Here is a 6232-nt window from a genome sequence, read left to right on the forward strand (position 1 = left end):
AAAGGCATCGATTTTCCATCATCTCTCTTTGGCCTCTTGATTAATCGCAACTGCAGCAGTCTCAGTGCGATGTGGCAAGCAAAGGAGATTTACGGCCACCGTCCCCCATCTCCTGTTTCTCTGGCAGCGTGCTGAGGACCAGAGCTCCTGGCTCTGTCCCACCTCTCAGAGAGCTTAGGGTCCCCCCAGCCTGTGGCACCCCGGGACGGGCTCTCCAGGGCCGTGCCAATTTGCAGTAAATTACCAAAGAGAAAGCGTCCAGATACTCTTCCCCTCGTGACGTGGTGGCTGTGGTCACCAGGTTGGCAAAAAAATCCACTGGATTTTCACTTCCATAGGCAGAAGGTTCCTATAAGGAGCCCTGGGTGCTGTGCCCAGCACCCCAGCCCAGCATGGGGCTGCAGGGGGGTCTCTGCCTGGGGCACTCCAAAGCAGCCTTTGGGCTGGGACACCTCTTGGGGTGACGGGTGGTCTTAGGGACAGGGGGTGAATGACCCGGTGTGAGCCCAGTCTGCTGCTGCCTGTCCCAGGCCCCCAGGACGCAGCCCTTGCTCCGTCACCTACCACAGATGGAGGGGTGGACAAGGATGAACTGTGAGTAACCAGCAGTTGGTGGAGCATGTCTGGGGTTGGAATAGTGGGATATGGGGTCCCAGAGCAGGAGCTGCCATTTTTTCTGTCTGGCAAGTCATTACCTTTCTGCGTGCCTCAGTTTCCCCATCTGTAAAATGGGGGTGAAGACACTGACCTACCTCACAAGGCTCATGTGAGGACCCTGTGAAGCACTCGGAGGATGACCAGTGCTTTACAAACGCGCTTCAATTTTCACCGAGTCTGGGGGACCGGATTCCCAGAGCCACCGCAGGGCATGGTGACAACTGCAGTTCAGTGTGCCCGGATCTCCTCCCCCTCCGTCACTAAATCCCACGGGGGAACCACCCTGGGGACAGACCATGCACATAGGAGTCCCAGCCACCGGGCAAACGTTCCCTGGCAGGGGCTGAGGATACCCAGGGATCACTATCGCGTTTTGTCCGTGGGCTTTGTCCCACGGGATTTATCTCAGAACCTGTTTCACCATTGGGGGCTTTCGGCCCTAAATCCATCCCGGGGGCTCCTGAGGCACAGGGATGTGCCAGAAGGACCTTTCGAGGCCACTTCATCTCAGCCTCCTGCTGAAAACCCAGGGCAGGGCAGACGCCTGGGTGGGAATGGGTGGCCAGGCTCCGCTGGGGACATCGCCACCCTGCCTTGAGCCCGGATTTGCCGAGTGGGCTTCTCTGTAATCGAGAATTCCCCCCTCTTCTCTTGCTTCCTACGTCCTTCCCTTGCAAAGCAGGATGGGAGGCACAGGGGAGGTTATTGGATTGTCCTCCTATTTTATACTAATTTTAAATGACTCATAACATTCAGGATGTCTGTGGAGGAGGGTTCGAGGGATCTTTTTAGCATCTCGAGTTTTTCACTGTCCATTCTTGTTCAATCAGTATTTTATATTTAACACAGTATTGGGTCAAATTAAAAACAAATGTAAGGAAGATAACGCTAGCAAATATTGTTTCCTGTGGAGTAGGATTGAAATAAAAACTCAAGATACCTCATTAATGCCTGCTTGTTAAATCAAAATGAGTTTCCCTGCAGTATCTGGAAATAAACCCATTTTCTGACTTGCCTCGCATGGCATCGCTTTCCGGTGAGGAGAGGAGCCACTCAACCAGCTGCAGCGAGGCCCCACTCATGGCAACGGAGCGCTGAGCACCAACTCACCTCGGTGCATGGATGGCATTGCCATCTGCTGGCTCGGCTTGCCAGGGTGGGCAGCGCTGCTTTGCCCTTCACACCGGCTGCATGGGGAAATTCGGGAGGTTGGGGACGGGTTGAGCTCCAAGCTGCAGAGTTTCCTTAAAAAAAAGAATAAATTGGTGAGTTTGCTGACGGCGGCCCTGTGCTCGGCGGCGCCGGCTGAAGGGCTTGCCAGCATCTCACCAAAGTGGTTTCACGAGCAACCACTCTGCACGCCCGCTCTGGCCCTGTCATTTCCCCTCCTGCGGTGGCCGAGTCTGCGGTTGACATGTGTCGAGCCCCAGGGCTGCCACCGCAGGGGAGGAAGGATGCCAGATCTGGGGAGGAGGAAAATCTGTGGCAGACCGGGCAGAGGGTAAGCACTGCTCGCTGCGGACCCCAGGGGGAACCCCCCCTGCCATCACACACCGGCTCCCACCAGCCTCTCCCACGGGCACTGGCTCCTCTTGGAGAGGGAGAATTTGCCCCCATCCAGGGAGCCTGCTGGCCGGCGCTGCCTGCCCCGGGTTCTGCACATCCACTGGCTGCCCTCTCGCTCGCACCTCTCCATCGTAATTACGCCAGGGCCGGCTCTCCCACAGGCTGCAACGCTCGGCAGCTTTCCCGGAGAGCTGGGGAGGGTTTCCTGCTTCCAGGGGCAGCCGAACTCCCCCCAAATCCTGACCCACAACTTCTACCTTGCCCATTATTTCTTTGCTGCTGGCAATCGGGCTGGACTGGGAGGCCTCCTGGCTTCGCTTTGCTTTTACACTGCCACCCAGACACCCTCTGGGAACGCCACTTCCCACCCAAAGTGTAAGCCCTGCACCATCGGGCAGAGAAACGCACATTTAACCAACAGGAGAATTTTTCACCAAGGGAGGCAGAGCATCAGCGACCACCTCATCTCGAACAACTCCCTGGTGCAGTCGTGATCCATCCCTTCCCGATTTCAACCACCAGCCTGTGCGGTGCGCAGCCACGCCAGTCTCCAGGCCGACTTCGGAGCTTGTGTGATAAAACCTGTTTGGCCAAAGCCGGCAGCTGCCCGCGCAGCCCTGCTTCTCTCGCTCCCGGGGATTTTTCATCGGGCACCGTGCCTAGGCACCGGCGGGGAGAGCCGGGCATCGTCACGCCGCGGCGTGGCCGTTTATAACGCGCGGCCGGCCAGGTGCAGCCCTTCCACCCGCGCCAGCTCCACCCGCGGGACGTTCCCGCGGTGCTCGGCGCTGCGCGGCGCGGCGGGCAGTGGCGGCGGGCGGCCGCGGGGGGGCGCCGCAGTGCCGCTCCGCTCCGCTCCGCCGCGCTCCGCCCCGGCGGCGGGACGCGCCGCGCAGCCCCGGCGGCTCCGGGCGCTGCAGCCGCCGGGGGCCGCGCCGAGGCCGCCCCGCCGAGCCCCGCACGGTGAGTATCGGGGGCGGGGGGCGCGCACCGCGGGGGATGGCGCGGACGGACCCTGCCCGCGGTACCCCCCTTTTTTTTGGGGGTGGTGGGGGGGCAGATCCCCCCCGTAGCATCCCCGGGACCCCCCCGCCACCCCCTCCGCGCTGACCCCCCGCACCCGGGAGCCTCTCCCCAGGATGGGTCCAGCAGGTGCCCCCCCCCGCCTGCTCGGACGGGAACGTTTGTTCCTCGTCCCCTTGGAAAGTGGAGGCGGGAGGAAAGCGGCGGCGGGGGTTGAGGCTTGTCCGGTTGCCGTTGGAGACCCAACCGGCCCGGCTGCCTGCCGGACAGCGCCGGGCAGCAGTCAGGCAGGGAGGGCTGTGCTGGGGAGACGCAGCACCTTGGGATCCTTGTCCCGTTGCCAGACACCTGGAGATCCTTGTCCCCCTTGCACGCCCCTTGGGATCCTTATCCCATTGCACACTCCTTGGGATCCCACTGCTATTCTACACGCGCTATTTCACCTGCATTCAGCTGTTTGTGACTGTCGTGGCATCCCAGGCCTTGGCGGGGAGATGCCAGGATGGTCTGTGTCCCCGTGAGGCTGGAGCAGTTTCATGCTGAGTTGTAACTTTAGCAGAGAAAACTCAGGGGAGTTTGCTACTTGCTTGGGAAGTGCTTATTTTCAGAGCTCTCCAGGATCAGTTAATTATCGCTGGAAAAAAATTATTGCTAAGATCTTATAATTAGGCAGCCTACAGAGACTCTGCTGCTCGGAAGGCAGCAGAAAGCAAACGCTCTTTGTGAAATGTTTCTTGTGTGTGTGTGTGAATAGAGCTGCCCAGGCAGAGGGCTGGCATTTGTACTTGCGCATTACCGGAGAGCTGATGCACGTTGGCGGCTCAAAAGACCCTGCAAAATAATGAAAAAAAAAAGGCAAGAAAAGAAAACCTGCTAAAAGGACTCCTGTTGTCCTTGCAGAATCGGGTCCCAAATCATTGTAATCTGTTTGTGGAGCTATAGCTGCCTTTAGGACAAACTGTTAGTTCATCTTTGCAGGACCGGGACTGCCTTTATATTGTTTGAACGGAGTCTGGGCTGTGGGGTCCAGGGCGCTACCGCAGAGTGCCTGCTGCTAATAATAACGTGGTAAGGAGTTTACCCGTTCTGATCCGGCTAAAGACAGCACCGAGGCTGGCATCGACATTATCAGCCTCCAATCTGTCCCTAGATTAGACGGGTAAAACTCACACAAGAAAAGGCCGGGCTCTGAAGCGGAGACTTGATCCAGAATGGAGGGGAGTGGGGGCTCTGAGCCAGAACAGAGGGGTTTGGGCTCTGCCCCAGCAGGACCCGGCAGCCTTGGCTGTAGGGACGGGATCTGCAGAAGGGCAGGATTTGGAGCCGAGGAGTGCACGTCAAAGCCGCCGTGTCCAGGGTGTTCTCATTTCCTTTGCTCTCCGAGTTATAATTTGTTCCACATTGCAGTGCCGGGGCGGCCTCTCTCTCCACTCGCAGCATCCAGGCTGCGGTCGTTGCCATTAGACTGAGGCTGTGACTCGAGTGGTTTCCGTCCAAAAAAAAAAAATACAATTTAAAAAAAAGAAATTTTTCAAATAGAGTTCTGGGGAAATAGCTTTTCTGGTTGCCATTCTGGGATGGTTAGAGCTGAAATCTCACCGCCCATCCGCACAGAGCTGCATCTGCGCTGGGACGAGCCCCGGGGAAATTCCAGAAGATGAAAAAGCATTTTAATAGTGTTGCTGCTCTTTCCAAAAGGGAGTAAGATGACCTGGTAGCTACAGGTTGATTGGCTTGATAGCATCCCCCTGGGGAGAAGAGGGAGAAACCTGGCTCAGGCTTTAATTGATTAAAGACTTCAGCACCAGGAATAAATTCCTGCCATCCAACGTGGCTATATGGAAAATAACTCCTGGCAAGTAGAAATGATTTCAGTCTCCGATGCAAGAGGTGACTCTCTGGCTGTAATACACTTTTGCGAAGCATTTGAGTTATGCAAGGTGACATTCTTGTAAAAATCTGCACTTTCCAGTATTAAAAAAGTCAGTCCAGTCCAGTATTTAGAGCTGACATTACACAGTGTCAAGAAAGCCAGTATTAAATAAACCTGATCCATTTCAAAGGCAGTTATCAGAGGAGATTATCACTGCTGGGCACTGCTGGCTGGTAGCGTGCCCTCGGTGTTTCAATGCTTTTATCACTAATCTGGAAGGAGATAGAAATGATTTCTGGAAAAACCTGGGGCTGAACCAGAGCAGCACAGTGTTAATAGTTTGTACAAATCCGGGCGGTAAACTGGGCAAGCAAAAGGCATCCTAGCTGGAGCAGAATGGAAAATGGAAATCTTCTTGCACCCAAAAATAATAACCGGAGTTGTACGTGTTTTCCTGTCCCTAATCTGGATAATAAATTGGCCACGCACCGCTTTGGGCAGGAGATGCTCGCAGATGCTGGGAGAGGCAGTGCGGGGGCTCACCGGCTCCCTCCTCCAGCGGGAGCTGCCTGGGGGTGGCTGTGTGTCCGTCCCAATTTCCGTGCTGGAGACTTGAAAATTTTCAGGGTAATGGGAAATTTTGCTCTAGAAAAAATAGCAGTTATTTGCATTTTCGGTCAGGGTGCTACCAGAAACGAATTTGGGCTTATGAGAGCCAAACCCAGTCTCTCCATCTTGGTGGAGGAGATGTGGGAACTGAGGGGAAGGGACCAAGGGGCTGCAGAAAATGTCTTACAGCGAGAGACAAGACCGCCATGAGGTTAAGCCTACTCATAAATCAAATCAAAGGGGAATGGGGGGGACCCTTGATTAAAGCATCTAAATACTCTCGCAGAGGAGAAAATACATGGTAGCCAAAAGCTCATTGAGCAGAGAAAAGCAAGGCAAGAATCAATGTCTGGCAGCTGAAGCCAGACACACTGGAAATAAGGCATAAATATTTAACCAGTGGGAGCGATTAATCATCGGAAGAAACGGTGGGCAGCAGAGGTGGGTTCAGCATCTCTTTGCCTTTCGCATCACGACCCTTTGCCTTGCGGAAAGTTTCTCCTA

The sequence above is a fragment of the Aptenodytes patagonicus genome, chromosome 13 (genome assembly GCF_965638725.1).
Source record: "Aptenodytes patagonicus chromosome 13, bAptPat1.pri.cur, whole genome shotgun sequence".
Classification (NCBI taxonomy): domain Eukaryota; kingdom Metazoa; phylum Chordata; class Aves; order Sphenisciformes; family Spheniscidae; genus Aptenodytes; species Aptenodytes patagonicus.